The sequence below is a fragment of the Tachyglossus aculeatus genome, chromosome 5 (genome assembly GCF_015852505.1).
Source record: "Tachyglossus aculeatus isolate mTacAcu1 chromosome 5, mTacAcu1.pri, whole genome shotgun sequence".
Classification (NCBI taxonomy): Eukaryota; Metazoa; Chordata; class Mammalia; order Monotremata; family Tachyglossidae; genus Tachyglossus; species Tachyglossus aculeatus.
The window spans coordinates 77,313,180-77,331,327 of record NC_052070.1 but is presented as its reverse complement, the minus strand read 5'-3'; the positions used below and the strand labels follow the sequence as shown (position 1 = coordinate 77,331,327).

Sequence of the window (18,148 nt, the reverse complement as noted above, 5' to 3'; positions counted from 1 at the left end):
GACCTCCAGTTCTTTCCACAGCTCTGCATTGTCAGGTTGTCCCCTACAGTATTGTTGCATCATGCTATTCACGGGGTCGAGGGCTATTTTCATTTCCGTCTCTGTGATGTGATCTCAGAATCTCTGTTTGAAGCAACTCTCCTCAATAGGTATCTCATCTATCTCACCACTGACTCCTTGCCCATGTCTTCCTTTTGGCGAGGAACTCCCTCCCCCTTTAAATATGACAGACCACCACTCTCCCCACCTTCAAACCCTTATTAAAAACACATCTCCTCTAAAAGGCCTTCCCTGACTAAGCAACCCCACCCTCCTTTTTTCAACAATGTTTGTTAAACACTTACTATGTGTCCGGCACTGTACTAAGCACTAGGGTAGATACAAGATAATCAGGGTGGACAGAGTCCCTGTCCCACATGGAGCTCACAGTCTTAATCCTTATTTTACAGATGAGGTAAATGTGGCCCAGAGAAGCAAAGTGACTTGCCCAAGGCCACAGCAGACAGGTGGTGGAGCTGGTATTGGAATCCAGATCCTCTGACTCCCAGGATCAAGTTCTTTCCACAGGCCACACTTTATTTTCCCTACTCCCTCTCCTGTATCACCTCTGCACATGGATGTGTACCTTACCCTCAGCCCCACAGGACTTATGCAAATATATATAATTAATTTTAGTGTCTGTTTCCCAATCTAGATTGTAAGATACTTGTGAGCAGGTACTGTGTCTTCCAACTCTAATGTATATACTGTCCCAAGTGTTTTGTACAGTGCTCTGTACATAGTAGATGCTCAATAAATACCATTGATTGATTGACTGGGACAGCAAAAAGGCAAGCATTTCCCATTTGGGTCAGTGACCTGTCCATTCCCTCTCTTGGTTTTTACCCAGACACTCTTCCACAGACCTCCCTTAGAACTTCATCGGTGATAACTAGGATCATGAAAATAACAGGGTAGCACCTTTATTCAAAATCCGATTGTCTTGTCATATGCCATTGAATTGTCTCTGACCCATAATGACGCCTTGGACACATCTCTCCCAGAATGCCCCATCTACAATCGTTCAGGTAATGTATCCATAGAGTTTTCTCGGTAAAAATACAGAAGTGGTTTACCATTGCCTTCTTCCACATAGTAGCCTCCACCCTCGGCTCTCTCCCACACTGCTGCTGCCGAGCACAGGTGAATATGTAGCAGATTGCCTTCCACTTGCTAGCCACTGGCCAAGCTAGGAATGGAATGAATATCCCTCTGCTTGACTCTCACTTGTAGTCAAGACTGGTGAAATACTGGAAACTCTCCAGGTGCGACCTTGAGAGGGGTCAAAATCCTCTTCCACCTGGCAATTGAGACTTAAGATGCTTCAAGGCTCTCCATCACCTCGCCCCCTCCTACCTCACCTCCCTTCTCTCCTTCTACAGCCCAGCCCGCACCCTCCACTCCTCTGCTGCTAATCTCCTCACCGTGCCTTGTTCTCGCCTGTCCCGCCATCGCCCCCCAGCCCACGTCATCCCCCGGGCCTGGAATGCCCTCCCTCTGCCCATCCGCCAAGCTAGCTCTCTTCCTCCCTTCAAGGCCCTACTGAGAGCTCACCTCCTCCAGGAGGCCTTCCCAGACTGAGCCCCTTCCTTCCTCTCCCCCTCGTTCCCCTCTCCATCCCCCCATCTTACCTCCTTCCCTTCCCCACAGCACCTGTATATATGTATACATGTTTGTACATATTTATTACTCTATTTATTTAACTTGTACATATCTATTCTATTTATTTTATTTTGTTAGTATGTTTGGTTTTGTTCTCTGTCTCCCCCTTTTAGACTGTGAGCCCACTGTTGGGTAGGGACTGTCTCTATATGTTGCCAATTTGTACTTCCCAAGCGCTTAGTACAGTGCCCTGCACACAGTAAGCACTCAATAAATATGACTGATGATGATGAAGTTGTTGATGATGATTACAGTATTTGTTAAGCGCTTACTTTGTGCCATGCACTGTACTAGGGTAATCAGGTTGTCCCATGTGGGGCTTACAGTCTTAATCCCCATTTTACAGATGAGGTAACTGAGGTACAGGGAAGTTGAGTGGCTTGCCCAAGGTCACATAGCAGACAATAGCCGAGCCAGGATTAGAACCCACACCCTCTGACTCCCAAGCCCATGCTCTTTCCACAAAGCCATGCTAAGTTGCCACAATAGAACAGCATGGAATTTCAACAAGGCAAATTTCCTCTCACTTTTAAACTTTTTCCCGTATCCTATCTCAATATATTCTTGGTGACTTGCTAGGCAATTTGTTGGGAATTTTCAATTTCTAATTTAGACAAAAATGCTAAACTGCTAATGACAAGCTGATCAGCAATCGTTTCAAAGGTGTTCTTTGAAATACTAAAAAAGAAACAGAAATCTGTAAATGGGCAGGCAACTTGCCCAGACTTTACATGATCTTGTCAGTAACAGTATTTAAAGATTTTAAAGAAACATTGACACCCACTTCACAACTTTTAAACAGTCAATGAGGATCTTTAAAATTGTCATTTAAGAACCGTATTATAGGATGAACTTTCTCTTTGAATTAGCTCTTCTAAATGATCATCATCAAAATCATCATCATCAGTATTATGAGTCCAGTGCTATGTCTGTGTTCAATCATTTGAAAGACCTTTACAGAGGATTGGAAATCATTGGAGAATCTTTTGAACAGCTGTTGCCGTAATCAGCAAATTAATTGGTCAATTAGACAAAAAGAGGCCTTTAAGCCTTACTAGTGAATAAAAATGCTAAAACACATGTTGGCATGAAAATTCACCATTCAAAAGCTTCTATGCAGCAATCAACTCCTCAAGTATTAGTGACTGATCTAAGTCAATATGTTGATGTTGTAACATATTGCTCTAGGGAGGTCACATTTAAAACTATTTTCAGTAGCTGTGCTTGGGCAAAGGAGACGGACCCATGTCTCCTGTGAGAAACTGGATGTGGTAATGGAGCAAAAAGAAGCTTTAAAATTGTTTGCATAGGTGACCAAATCTTTCTGCGTATTTGCAGGCGGTATGAGGCAAGACTCTGCCTTGCATGGCAGAGTGGATGAAGCACCGGCTTGGGAGTCAAAAGGTCATGGGTTCTAATCCTGACTCCACCACTTGTCTGATATGTGGCCTTGGCTAAGTCACTTCTCTTCTCTGGGCCTCAGTTGCCTCATCTGTAAAATGGGGATTGAGACTGTGAGCTCCATGTGGGGCAGGGACTGTGTCCAACCCAATTTGCTTGAATCCACCCCAGTGCTTAGTACAGTGCCTAGCAAATAGTAAGCACTTTAGAAATACCACAGTTATTATTATTGCATAGGCCTGGGAATCAGAAGGACCTGGGTTTTAATCCTGTCTCTACCTCTTGTCTGCTATGTGACCGTGGGAAAAGCACTTCATGTCTCTGGGCCTCAGTGACCTCATCTGTAAAATGGGGATTAAGACTGTGAGTCCCATGTGGTACAGGGACTATGTCCAACCTGACTTACTTCTATCTACCCCAGCATTTAATACAGTGCCTGCCACATAGTGCTAAGGAAATATCATTTATTATGTTTATTATTTGGAAGATGATGCATCAGACAGTGTGATCCTAGCTAAGGGAGTGGGTGAGTCTGCAACTGCCAAGACCTTTGAACAATCAACAACCCAACCCACACTTTGTGCATGAAAAGATGGTACCGTTCATTTGTAATTTCAAGTGCCTGTCTCTCTTTTTGATCTGCCTCATGGTGTCCAGATTTTAAGAACATAAAAAATGCCATTAGTGGGTCAGACTAATGGCTCACCAGTCCAGTATTCTGGTTTTGGTTTTTGTCATTGTTGTTGTGCTCATCGTGAACCTACCATTTCAAGTCTGAATGACTTCCTGGGCTTGAAGGGTTTGGTGAAAAGCAATTTTAGTACTTGCTGTGTCCACACATCTTCTCTCAGTCTCTGCCTGAAAAATGTTAGCTACCTGGCTGTTCAGTGCTGTTTCAACCATCTGCTATTCTAGCCTGTCATTTGAGACTGCACTCAACTATAGCAATTGAAATACTTGTTCTGCTCTCTATGCTCGTGTCCCTATTCTGTTTGCCAAGCAACAGCTGCTTGTGGATGCTTGTGGATATTCTTCCCACATCTGGCTCAGCATAGGACCTTACTGATGACAATCTCAGCTTGTTATTATTTAATTGATTGATCAATCGATCATATTTCTTGAGTGCTTCCTGTGTGCAGAGCATTGCACTAAGCACTTGGAAAAGTTCAATAAAGCAGAGTTGGTAAACACAACTTGTACCCACAAGGAGCTTTCAGTCTAGAGTGGGAGATAGACATGAATACATAAATTACAGATATATGCACAAGTGCTGTTGGGTTGAGGGTGGGGTGAATAAAGGGTACAAATCCCAAGTACAAGGGTGAGGCAGAAGGGAGTGAGAGAAAAGAAAATGAGGGCTTAGTCAGGGAAGGCCTCTTGGAGATGTGCTTTTAATAAAGTTTTTCATTCATTCAGTCATATTTATTGAGTGCTTACTGTGTGCAGAGCACTGTACTATGTGCTTGGGAAGTACAAATCAGCAACATATAGAGACGGTCCCTACCCAATAACAGGCTCACAGTCTAGAAGGGGAGACAGACAACAAAACAAAACATCTAGACAGGTGTCAATACCATCAGAATAAATAGAATTATAGCTATATACACATCATTAATAAAATAGAGTAATAAATATGTACAAATAAAAGAGTAATAAATATGAACAAGTATATACAAGTGCTGTGGGGAGCGGGAAGGGGTAGGGCAGAGGGAGGGAGGGGGGAAGTTTTGAAGGTGGTGAGAGTGATCATCTGTTGAATCTGAAGCTGGAGAGAGTTGCTACCCATGGTCCTGCCTGAAGCCAGATTAGAAGTCCAAACAATATCTTAAGACTCCTTTGTGATGTAAGCCTCATTTTACCAAGAAAGTTTATTTAGGAAGGCATTACTATAGAGAGAGGGACTAACGATGGGTGTTTGGAAGGGGTGGCCCAGGTTTGCTGACTGTGGCATAAAATGAATGACTGCAGGTTAATTTTGCTAGGCCCTTAACTTTTGGTTTTGCCTGAAAGCAATGTTATGGGAGTGATTGTTAGAGCTCTGCCCTGTTTTCTGAACAGTAACACTACTCCTCCTCCCTCATCAACTCCCATGACCATTACCCCAAGCAACTCTTCCACACCTTTAACTTTCTTCTGCACCCTCAGTGCCCTGGCCTTCCCCTTTTCCCTCCCCTGAGAGCTTTCCCAACTACTCTGTTGATAATTTGAAACCATCAGGTACAATGCCTCACTTCTCCATCCCTCTCTGACACACCACTCTCATTTTCTCAGGCATCTCCCAGGAGATCTCCTGCCTGCTTGCAAAATATGCCCACCCCACTTTTGTGCCTGACCCCATCCCTTCTCACCTTTGAAAAACACTTACTCTCACTCTTCTTTCCTCTCTGATCACAGTCTTTTTAACTGATTGTTCTCTTATGGCTCCTCTCTGCCGCCTTCATACATTCATTCATTCAGTCATATGTATTGAGTGCTTACTGTATGCAGAGCACTGTAATAAGCACTTGGGAGAGTAAACATACCCATATCTCCCCTATACTCAAAAAAACTCCTCCTCCAGACCCCACTGCACCATTCAGCTATCACCCCATCTCCCTCCTCCCATTCCTAGCCAAATTGAGTATTTTGTCTACAGTGTCTACACCCACTGTCTTCACTTCCTCTCCTCCAACGCCCCCCCCCCCCCCAACCTTGAATCCCTTCAATCCACTTTTGGACCCCTTTACTCCCTTAAGACCACCCTCTCCAAGATCACTTATGAGTTTCTCACTGACTCTAATGCTACTCTCTCATAATCCTTCTTGATCTCTCTGCTGCTTTTATATCACCCAATGTAATGTATGCACAAAAGCACTTAGTACAATGCTTTGTATCAAGCAGAAATTCAATAAATAATATCAATTGATGGTCCTGGGGGACGTTTTCTTGCAAAACTATGCACAGGATGCCTAACTGCTCTTCATGCTGGCCCAGGGAACCAACAAGTAGGGAAAAGATTGTTATATTCTGTGGCAGTGACTTTTTTTTAATTGGCATTTGTTAAGCACTTACTATGTTTCAAAAACTCTTCTAGGCACTGTGGAAGATACAAGTTCATCGGTTTGGCCAGTCCCTGTCCCAGATGGGGCTCACAGACCAAGTGGGGGAGAGTAGGATTTAATTCCCATTTGACAGGTGAGGCAACTGAGGAGTGAAGTGACTAGTCCAAGGTCACACAGCAGACAAATGACAGAGCCAGGATTAGAACCTAGGTCCTCTGACTCCCAGGCCCATGATCTTTCCCTTAGGCCTCACTGATCCTCGGTGATGAGGAGAAAGGGTTTGAGGGGAGAAGAGAAGGGGTGTGTGTGTGTGTTCTCTTTCTCTCCCTTTTTCTCCCTCTCCCTCCCCCAACTCCAGTACAGGAGAAGTTAACTCTTCTGGAAAAAAGACCTTACTAGTCTTAGATGACTTACAACTTTGGCTGACGTTTAAGGCATGGCTGGTTACTGTTGACCAGCTTCTGAATATGAAATCAAACACCCAGTGAATACAGCTTTTTTAAAAGGTGCTGATTTAATTGGATCTGTGTTCTGCCAAATGATGTCATAGTTGGTGTAAATGGGAAGAGAGATCTTTTACAGAATCATCCGTCAGAGAATGCACTTTTTTTTATGGCATCTGTTAAGCGTTTACGAAGTATCAGATATTGTACTAAGAATTGGAGTAGATACAAGCTAATCAGGTTGGAAACAGTCCGTGTCCCACATGGGACTCACAGTTTTTATCCTCATTTTACAGATGAGGTAATTGAGATCCAAAGAGGTGAATTGACTTGCCCAAGGTGACACATTAGACAAATGGTGGAGCAGGAATTAAAACCCAGTTCCTTCTGACCACTAGGCCCATGCTCTCTCCACCAGACCCTGCTGCTTCTCATCCCTCTACTTGGAAGAAAAATCTTAGTTTTCATATTTCCTCTTAGTTATGGTATTTATTAAGCATTTATTCTATGCCAAACAAATAGATGCAAGATAATTAGATCAGGCACAGTCATTGTGCCGCATGGGTCTCACAATCTAAGCACTGAAGAGGGTAGGTATCTTATCCCCAGTTTATTAATGAGGAAACTGAGGTTCAGAGAGATCAAAGTACTTGTCAGTGTCCCAGAACTGTCTAGTGTCAGAGCTGAGATTGATAACTAGGTCTCCTGACTCATAGTCCTCTAGTGTTTTTGGTAGGGCTGCTTACTTTTGTTTTTTTGGTTTGAAACTGAAAATATGAGTAGTGAGCCACAGCCCCGTCTCTCCCAGGCAATCAGTCAATTAATAAATCATATTTATTGAGCACTTACTGAGTGCAGAGAACTGTACAAAGTGCTCAGGATAGTACAATATACAGTATAGCGATCACATCCCCTGTCCACAATCACCTTACAGTCTAGATGGGGAAGCAGACATTAATATAAATTAATTATGGACATGTACATAAGTGCTGTGGGACTGAGGGTGGGGGTGAATACAGGGAACAAATCAAGGCGATGTAGAAGGGAATGGGAAAATGAGAGCTTAGGGAAGGCCTCATGGAGGAGATATGCCTTCAATAAGGCTTGTAAGGTGGGGAGAGTAATCCTCTGTCAAATATGCAGAGGGAGGGTGTTCCAGGCCAGAGGCAGGATGTGGGCAAGAGGTTGGCAGTGAGAGAAATGAAATGAAGGTACAGTGAGAAGGTTTGCATTAGAGGAATGAAATGTGCAGGCTGGGATTTAGTAGTAGAGTAGCCAGGTGTGGTAGGAGGCAGCAAAGGTGATTGAGTGTTTTAAAGCTGAAAGTAAGGAATTTCTTTTAGATGTGGAGATCAACGGGCAACTACTGAAGATTCTTGAGGAGTGGGGAAACATGGACTGAATATTTTTTGTAGAAAAATGAGTCTAGGCAAAACAAATGTAAGGCTTGGTAGCTGTTCCAGGATGGGAAGTGCTGTGATTCCACACACAAATTACTGTATTAATGAAAACCTAAGGGTGCTCTTTTGTTTGTTTGGCATAGAATAAATGCTTAATGAATACCATAACTAAGAGGAAATATGAAAACTAAGATTTTTCTCCCAAGTAGAGCTCTAAGGGTGCTTCATTCATCTGTTATTTCAGATCTAAGTGTGTTTAGCTTGAAATGTCTGGGTTACTCAAACTATCTTAGGCCTCAGTTATATAAATAGTTTGGATATAGATCCTAGAAGAGCCAATTAATATTTGCTTCTGATCCTTTCAATAATATTTTTTGTCTGGAAGAACATCAAAGTGTTTTATGCACTTAGCAAATGCAGTTGTGCTATCACATAGGAGAGGTACGTCTTCCATACAAGGCCAGGAGCGATTTTTGTCCTGGACCAATCCCACTGCGATGTTGTCAAGATGTTGCTTACGGAGTCAAATTTGGAACAAAGCATGCTTCAATTTGACGGGAATGACACAGAGGCATGTATAACTTTCCCCAGTAAATGGCACGTACTAGCTTCAGAAGCAGAAGCGAAGAATTGGTTTGTGATGTAATTTGAGGTGATTCATGATACATAGAAGGAAAACAGAAAATAATAATAATTGTGGTAATAAGTGCTTACTGTGTGCCAGGCACTGTACTAAGCACTGGGGTGAATACAAGTAAATTGGGTTGGATGCAATCCCTCTCCCACATGGGACTCAGTCTCAATCCCCATTTTACAGACAAGGTAACTGACACAGAGAAGTTCAGTGACTTGCCCAAGGTCACACAGCAGACAAGAGCAGAGCCGGGATTAGAACCTATGACCTTCTGACTCCCAGGCCTGTGCTCTGTCCACTATGCCATGATGGCCACTAATTGCAGGAATTGCACTAATTGCAGAAAATTACAGGAACTGCCATGGGCACACATTTCTAGACTGTGAGCCCACTGTTGGGTAGGAACCGTCTCTACATGTTGCCAACTTGTACTTCCCAAGCACTTAGTAAAGTTCTCTGCACACAGTAAGTGCTCAATAAATACAATTGATTGATTGATTGATTGATCAACAACAGTGCATATGGAGAGGATCTGTAGGTCCTGTCTACTCCCATATTTTCACTGCCCCTGGTTTTATTCTAGCTGTAGTAGGGACAAGTGGTTGCGAATCTGAAGTGGAGTTAAGTGGGTGGTGATAGGGGAAGAACGACAACAGCCTGAGAGGAAAGTAGTCACTTGGCACACACAATTGTCTTGCCACGTTGTGTAACTAACATTCTCAGTTTGAGATTGGTAAATACTTCTAATCTTTGAAAAACCCTGAACAAACTTTAAAGAATAATGCTACCAATAATGATGTTGAGCTCCTTAGATAGCAGCTTAAAGTCAGGGAGTTGGATCTCTAATTCTACTATTCTATTCTATTAATAATAATAATAATAATAATGGCATTTATTAAGCGCTTACTATGCACAAAGCACTGTTCTAAGCTCTGGGGAGGTTAAAAGGTGAGCAGGTTGTCCCACTGGGGGCTCACAGTCTTAATCCCCATTTTCCAGATGAGGTAACTGAGGCACAGAGAAGTGAAGTGACTTACCCAAAGTCACACGGCTGACAATTGGCGGAGCCGGGATTTGAACCCATGACCTCTGACTCCAAAGCCCGGGCTCTTTCCACTGAGCCACGCTTCTTCTTATTCTATTCTATTCTATTCTATTCTATTCTATTCTATTCTATTCTACTTTACTACTATTACTATTCTATTTATTTTGTTAATGATGTGCATCTAGCTTTACTTCTATTTATTCCGATGACACCTATCCACATGTTTTGTTTTGTTGTCTGTCCCCCACTTCTAGACTGTGAGCCCGTTGTTAGGTAGGGACCATCTCTATATGTTGCCAACTTGTACTTCCCAAGCGCTTAGTACAGTGCTCTGCACACAGTAAGCATTCAATAAATATGAATGAATGAATCACTCTCTCTGGTTTTAAGATGAATTAAGTGGGGAAGGGGAGGGAGAGAAGCCTCTTCCTTCCCCATCCAAACAAACTGTGTAAAGTTATGTGTCCCTACTAGTCCCTGTGCCTATGCAGTTTGGAGAGGAATGTGGGGAGGCTGAGGGTGGTTGGCAACAATGCTACCACATGCTTGGGCTGTTAGACTGTAAGCTCACTGTGGGGAGGGAACCATGTCTATCAACTCTGTGATAACGTACACTCCCAAGCTCTGAGTACAATGCTCTATATGCAGTAAGTGTTCAATAAATACCATTGATTATACAGTTCAGCTACACACTCTCCTGGCAGCCTGTTCATTCTTCCTGGAGATTTACCCAGGTTGCTCAGGTCCCAGAGTAAATGGAGATTGCTCTGTAAAATGGAGATTGAGACTGTGAGTCCCATGCGGGACAGGAACTGTGTCAAACCAGATTGCTTGTATCCACCCCAACTCTTAGTACACTGCTTGGCACACAGTAAGCACTTAGCAAATACCACAATTATTAATTAATATTATTATACAAGTAAATAAGATTGGATACAGTTCCTGTCCCTTATGAGGCTCACAGTCTCAATCCACATTTTACAGACAAGTTAACTGAAGCACAGAGAAATGAAGTGACTTGCCCAAGGTCACACAGCAGACAAGTCACAGAGGCTGGATTAGAACCCTTGATTTTCTCATTCCACGGCCTGTAATCTATCCACTAAGCTGCTGCTTCTAAGAGCTTGGGAGAGTACAGTACAACAGAGTTGGTGAGACAGGTTCCCTGCCCACAGTGAACTTACAATATAGCGTGGGAGACAGACATTAAAATAAATTATGGATATGTACAAAAGGTGATGTGGGGCTGAGGGTGGGTGAATATCAAGTGCACCACCATCCTTCCTGTCTCAGAAGCATATAAACTTGACATTATCTTAGCCTTCACTCTCTCATTCAACCCACATATCCAATCCATCACCAAATCCTGTCAGTCTCTCTTTCACAACATTGCTAAAATCCACCCTATCCTCTCCATCCAAACTGCTACCGCATTAATTCAGTCACTCATCCTATCCTGCGTAGATTACTGTATCAGCCTCCTTTCTGACCTCCCAACCTCCTGCCTTTCCCCAACCAGTCCATACTGCACTCTACTGCCCTGATCATCTTTCTACAGAAATGCTCATGTCACCCCCTTCCTCAAAAATTTCCAGCGGTTGCCTATCCACCTCCATATCAAACAAAAATTCCTCACCATTAGCTTTAAAGCACTCCATCACCTCTTCCCTTTCTACCTTACCTCGCTTCTCTCCTTCTACAACCCAGCCCACACATTTTTCTCCTTTGGTGCTAACCTTCTCACTCTGCCTCGAGCTCGCCTTTCTCGCCGCTGACCCCTGGCTCACATCCTACTTCTGGCCTGGAGTGCCCTCCATCATCAAATCCACCGGACAATTACTCTCCCCCTTTTCAAAGCCTTACTGAAGGCACATCTCCTCCAAGAAGCCTTCCCAGTCTAAGCCCCACTTTTCCTCATCTCCCACTCCCTTCTGCATTGTCCTGACTTGCTCCCTTTGCTCTTTCCCCCATCTCCCTGCCCCATAGCACTCATGTATATATCTATAGTTTTACTTATTTATATTGATGTCTGCTTATATTGATGTCTGTCTCCCCCTACCCCCCCCCCCACTCCCGAGACTGTGAGCTCGTTGTGGGCAGGGATTATCTCTGTTGCTGTATTGCACTTTCCAAAGTGCATAGTACAATGCTCTGTATGCAGTAAGTACTCAATAAATATGATTGAATGAATGAAAAAGTGCTCAAAGAGTATGGATCCAAGTATGTAGGTGATGCAGAGGGGAGAGCAAGTAGGGAAATGAGAAGGAAGACAACAAGTACTTAGTTTGGAGGTTGGAGTTGTGCTCTTTTGTGTAGTTTTGAGTAAATACAACCTCGAGGTGGAGGCCACAGTAGGACAGAGGCAGCTGGGTGCTACTCAGAGGTCTGGAGATGTTCCAGTTGGCCACTCTTCAGCTGTGCATAAGCTAGGATGGTTGCCACATTCACCCTCCCCAGGCTTTTTCTCCACTACCTACCTCTGACTTTGTAGGGCAGGAACATCTCAGGTCATTTTTTTTTTCAGCTCTTGACCTTAAGCAGAATGGTCCAGTTGTTGACAAAACCATACAGTGTGTTCCAGTTAAATTACATATTTATGCCTCCATTCAGTGTGGATCACACATTTACTGCAAATGTGCATTTCAGTGGCTGTTCCTATCAAGTCTTCTCAAAACATCGGCCATGGCTGAAAAAAATAGGTAGCTTTATGACCCAATTTAGCATGGGAACAAATGTTCAAATGTTGAGAGGTTTGTAGCAATGAAGACAGGAATGGAGAATGAGTAAATATGGGAAATACAAACTTCAGGAGTAGAAGAAAATTATTCATTCTATAGTTGGATTAATAAAATAATACATTTTCTCTCCTGCTGTTTTTATCCTGAGAAAACAAAAATAAATAAAATGATCCCAGTTCTCTCCATGTCCATTCACTGCCCGCAAAACTTGTCCTGTCTTCTACAGTTAACCCTTCACAGGTTAATGGTTCTGCCACATGGTTTGAGGTTTTGCTTCATTGTGCCTTTCAAACATTTCTTCTGTTCTCCTTGTTTAGTTACCCTACTTTGACTCCCCACACAATAACTGCTTTGGGTATCTCATTTTTTAAAATCCATTCTCTTGCTCTTGAAAATTGTCCTACAGCATTCTGCTCAGTGAAGGAGTGATGTAAGGAGCATTACTTTGATATTAGGGCATTGACTGCATTCCAGGACTTTATTGCTTATGATGCGTTTTGCTATTAATAAGTATGGCACATAGTTGATGCAGTTGGAATTGTACTCAAAGTCTGCTGAATGCCCTATCTATGGTTAGTGCAAGTGTCAGAGTGGTAAAAAAAAAATAGTTGGACACTACTGTTGCTGTAGAGACCTACTATTTCATCTGAATGTTGATACCCTGTTGGTATTATATATTGTGCTACTCACTCAAATAAAATATTACCTTTTTCTAATGTTCTGGCTCTATCTTTGAAACATCACCCCTTTCTTCATCTATTTTTACATTATTGGACAAAGTTCTGCCTAGCAGAATTCAACAGTAGCATTCAACTCTGAGTCACTGATGGAGATCCTTAACAGGGTGTAGGGTAGGCTAGGGGTAGGATGATTCTTATCCTCTTTCTTCAGGCTATCCCTCAGTGTCTGGTGGCTTATTCTGAAAACAAATTCATCATCTTGTGAATATGTATGTTCTTCCAGAACACAATCATTTGAGTAGTGAAGTTATGATATAATTGTGCAAAGTGTATGTGAGCATGTGATTTTGTGTGTCTGTGTGTGTGTGTGTGTGTGTGTGTGTGTGTATATGTTTGCAGCATAGCCCTGCTGTCGGTCCAGTGGAAAGAGCAATGCTGTCGGGAATCTGGGCGGCCTGACTTCCAGTTCTGGTTGTGGTTCTGCCTGTAGGTAGCTAATGTGGACACTTGGCAGTCTGCTACACCCTTGCCCTCCTACTCACCCATTGCTCCCCATGACCCAATGGGAAGAATGAGAGTTTGTGAGTGGCAGCACTAGGGAAGCCACTAGCACTATAATCAAATCCTCCATTTGGGTTCTCAATCCCAAAGTTTCAGGTTGACCCATAGTGACTCAGTGGACATATCTCTCCCAGAATGCCCCACTCTCCACTTGCATTCATTCTGGTAGTGTATCCATAGAGTTTTCTTTGTAAAAATATGGCAGTGTTTACCATTGCCGCCTTCCACAAAGTAAACTTGAGTCTTTACCCTCAATCTCTCCCATGCCACTGCTGCCCAGCACAGGTGATTTTTGACTTGTAGCAGATTGCCTTCAACTTGATAGCCACTGCCCAAGCTAGGAATGGAATGGCTATGTCTCTGCTTGACTTTTCCTCCTGTAACTGAGACTGGTAGAGTACTGGAAACTCTCCAGGTGCAATCCTGAGAGGGGAATAGAGCTGCCCACACACTCCTAAATAAGAGCAGTGTGTGGAGAAGAGACATATTTTTACCCTAGAAGATTTTGTTCCCTTTTATGTGCAAGCTATTCACCAGGGAACGGGACCTGGGAAATGATGATTGAATGGATGATCATTTTCAAGTGAAGTGTGCATTCAGAGTGATTACTTGCCTAAGATGTCTGGGGTTTTGATTGCCTTCAGCGATCAAGATTTGGAACCTCCCCTATGTTCCTACAGTGGTTTGTGTTGTATTTTAAATGGACAATGTGTCTTTTTTCCCCTATGTGGCAGGCCCGACTCTGGGGAAATTTGAGTTCTGTCTTTTGGGTCATTAGCACAGCTGGGGGATTACTGCTGAACCTGTAAAGTTTTGCCAAAGGTAAGCTTCCTAAACAGATCCCTTAGGAAGCCTCAGCAAGAGGAGGGGCAAAAGCTGTTTATTCATGTAACCGTGACAGAGTCCACTTCACATCTCTGGCAGTTCTTGCTGCTGTCAGTTGGAGAATTAGTTAGCGTTTCCTCTCCCTTCTGGATTTATTTGAAAAAAGGAGTGGCGTAGTCATCTTCCCGAAAGGCAGAGGAGTTATCAGTCATCGTTAAACTGAGGGTGCTGAGAACAAATATACAAAACCAGTCTATTACCATCTGTTTCCCTTCCTTCATTTCACCTTGCTGCTTTCCTTCATCTTTGCTTTCAGAAACATAAAGTTCTACTCTAAAGAGGAAGGAGAAGTTCCAAGGAAGCAGAATACCCCTAATTTGACCAAAATCAGCACCCCAAGTGTAAAATAACAAAGAGACAGACATTCCTCTGAAGGAGAGGCATCATTCCCAGGAGGACATGCTTGGCCTAAATGTTCTGGGCAGAATAACTTAAAAAAACAATTCTTTGAGCTATTTTGCACAACTCATAGAAAGCAATTAGAGGAGCCCTACCAGGAAATCGGTACCCTGGAAATGCCATTGAAACTATGGATCAACCCCAGGATTAGCAGAACTGTGTGAATCCACAATTCAGTCTCTCTCTAAAACTCAGCACTCAGAAATTTCAGGTGTAGTGAGTGTTTCAAATTGAGTGAAGTTGCTAAATGGAAAAATCCCCAGATGCCATTGTATCAGAGGTTCATAGCTTTTAAAGATACAGAGCCAGCACATTTCACATTTTCTACCTAGAGGAATCAGATATCAGAATAAAACTTGTGGTAGAAAATGTACATCTAAAACATTGTTTTGTTCTGACTGTTCACTTATATCCTTTCACGGTCATGCATCTCAAGGGATTTAGACTTGTTTTAGAGCCTGGAATTTCAAACTTGTCTTCTGAAGCTAAACCACCTTGGATCAGATGCCTGGGCACCCTCTGCATCCAACTGCTACCATGCTAATCCAAGCACTTAGTCTCTCCCACCTTCACTACTGCATCAGCCTCCTTGCTGACCTCCCAGCCTTCAGTTTCTCCCCACTCCAATCCCATAGTTCACTATGCTACGTGAATCATTTATCAACAAAAACGTTCAGTTCATGTCTCCCCACTCAAGAACCTCCAATGGCTGCCCATCCACTTCCATATCAAGCAGAAACTCGTTACCACTGGCTTTAAAGCACTCAATCAGTTTGCCCCATCCTACCTTACCTCACTAATCTCCTACTATAGCCCAGCCTGCACACTGCCCTCCTCTAGTGCCAGCTTACTCACTGTGCCCCAATCTCATCCATCACACTGCCAACTCCTTTCCCACATCCTCCCCCTAGCCTGGAACTCTCTCTGCCTCCATATATGTCAGATCACCACTCTCTCCACCTTCGAAGCATTACTAAGGTCACATCTCCAAGAGGCCTTCCTTGATTAAGCACCCTTTTCCCCAGCTCGCTCTCCCTTCTGTGTTATCTATGCGCTTCAATCTGTAACCTTTGAACATTTGATATCTGCCCCACCACCAATCCCACAGCACTTATGTATATATCTTTAAATTATATATTCTAAATTATTCATATTATTATCTCTCTCCCCTTCTAGACTGTAAGCTTGTTATGGGCAGAGAATATGCCTGCTAATTCTGTTGCATTGTATTCTCTCAAGGGCTTAGTTCAGTGCCCTGCACATAGTAAGTACTCAGTGAAAATGATTGATTGATGACTACACTAAGCACTTGGTACAATGTAATACAGCAGAGTTAGTAGACATGTTCCTTGCTCTCAACAGGCTTACAGTTTAGAGATGATGAAACTGGAAGTGACACTATTCCTTAGAGATGAGCCGAGTGACTTGGGAATTTTCCACCACTGTCTTCTCAGGCTCCAAGATTAAGGACTGAAGTAAAGAAAGAGCATAATAGTTGAATTTTTATAATAGAAATCTAGAGCTTCCTGGCTGGGAGTTGGGTACTGTGTGGTTCTGACTCATTCAGAAATGCAAAACAAAAGACTGACTTCCTCCATTAGGGTTTCTGATGCTTTTTGTTTGCCTGTGGGTAGGATGGGGGTGGCCTTTGTTTGCATACTGTATTTTTGTAATCCTGTAACTCCAAAAAAAGTTATTATTCCACCATGTCAAACCTCAACTAGAGTAGATGAGGAGAAATCTGTGTATGCTGCTATGGAGAATTCACAGTGTTATTTATTTTCCTATGATGTGCTGGACACAGTTTTCTTTCTGCAAAGATCTTCACTCTTCCAAGCAAATGTCTTAAGCATTGGTTTCCAATCCAATCAGTCACTCAACACAATTATAGAACACCTACCTGTTCAGACTAATCAATAGTATTTTTAAAACTGAATGAGAGGCTAGGTATAAGTTTAGAGATCAGTGAGTGATAAAGAAACAGATAATAACAATTATAATTATTGTACTTGTTAAGCACTTAATATGTGCCAGGCACTCTTCTAAGTACTGAAGTAGATACATTTTAATCAGGTTGTCCCACATGGGACTCACAATCTCAATCCCCATTTTATAGATCAGGCAACTGAAGCCCAGAGAAGTGAAGTGACTTGCCCAAGGTCACATAGCAGATAAGTGGCAGATCTGAGATTAGAACCCACGATCTTCTAACTCCCAGGCCCGTGCCCTATCCTCTATGTCGTACTGCTTCTTGATAATGAGTGCTGAGTTGACTGACAGGTCAAGGAAGATGGGGGATTAATCAAGGGAACCTCAAGGAGAAGATGACATTTTAGTAAGGCTTTAAGGGAGAGAAAGAACCCAATTTAGTGAAACTGAGAGTAGGGATGCATTTCAGACAGCAAAGTGTTGGGGTGGGAGAGTTGAGGGTGAGAGTTCTGATGAGATGTGTATAAATGAATAGAACAGGATTGAAAGGAGAATTGTCCACAGACATTTAATATGGACAGGAGAAATTGATTTTTGTCATTAATACAATTAGCATACTTTTTAAGAATCCTTCATATCGCTGCATCATAGAGAAGCAGCATGGCTCAGTGGAAAGACCACGGGCTCGGGAGCCAGAGGTCATGGGTTTTAATCCTGGCTCCGCCACTTGTCAGCTGTGTGACTTCGGGAAAGTCACTTAACTTCTCTGTGCCTCAGTTACCTCATCTGTAAAATGGGGATTAAGACTGAGTGCCCCACATGGGACAGCCTGATCACCTTGTATCCCCCCAGCGCTTAGAACAGTGCTTCGCACATAGTAAGCACTTAACAAATGCCATCATCATTATTATTATTATTATTATTATTATTATTATTATTATTACATGTCACCAAGAAAAATATTTACGAGGTCTAAAGGCCCATAACTGTGAAGATAAATGAGAAAGCAGTTGTAAAAGCCTTATGGCTCAATAGATGAAAGGTTCTACATGAATATATGTTGTTATTAATACTGTTGCTGTTTTTGACTTTCACACATAATAAAAGCTTTCAGGAAGGCCCTTCAGCCCTATGCAGAGCCTTCTGAGGATTTATTTCTCTTTGAGGAGCTAGGGCAACTGACACCATTTATTTTATCTGGAATAAATAACTTGCTTGATTTTTTTTTTTTTTTGCACAGTGTGTTAGAGTTCAACAAATCTGAACCTTCATTGTCAGATTATACGGCTAG

At 42.7% G+C, this 18,148-nt stretch overlaps 1 non-coding gene across 1 annotated transcript; it reads right to left on the bottom strand.

The window, feature by feature from the left end:
* Positions 1–13,939: 13,939 nt before the first annotated feature.
* On the bottom strand, positions 13,940–14,077 carry LOC119929181. Its single transcript, XR_005451318.1, has one exon. It is a non-coding gene; the product is annotated as a small nucleolar RNA SNORA7 (small nucleolar RNA).
* Positions 14,078–18,148: the final 4,071 nt, after the last annotated feature.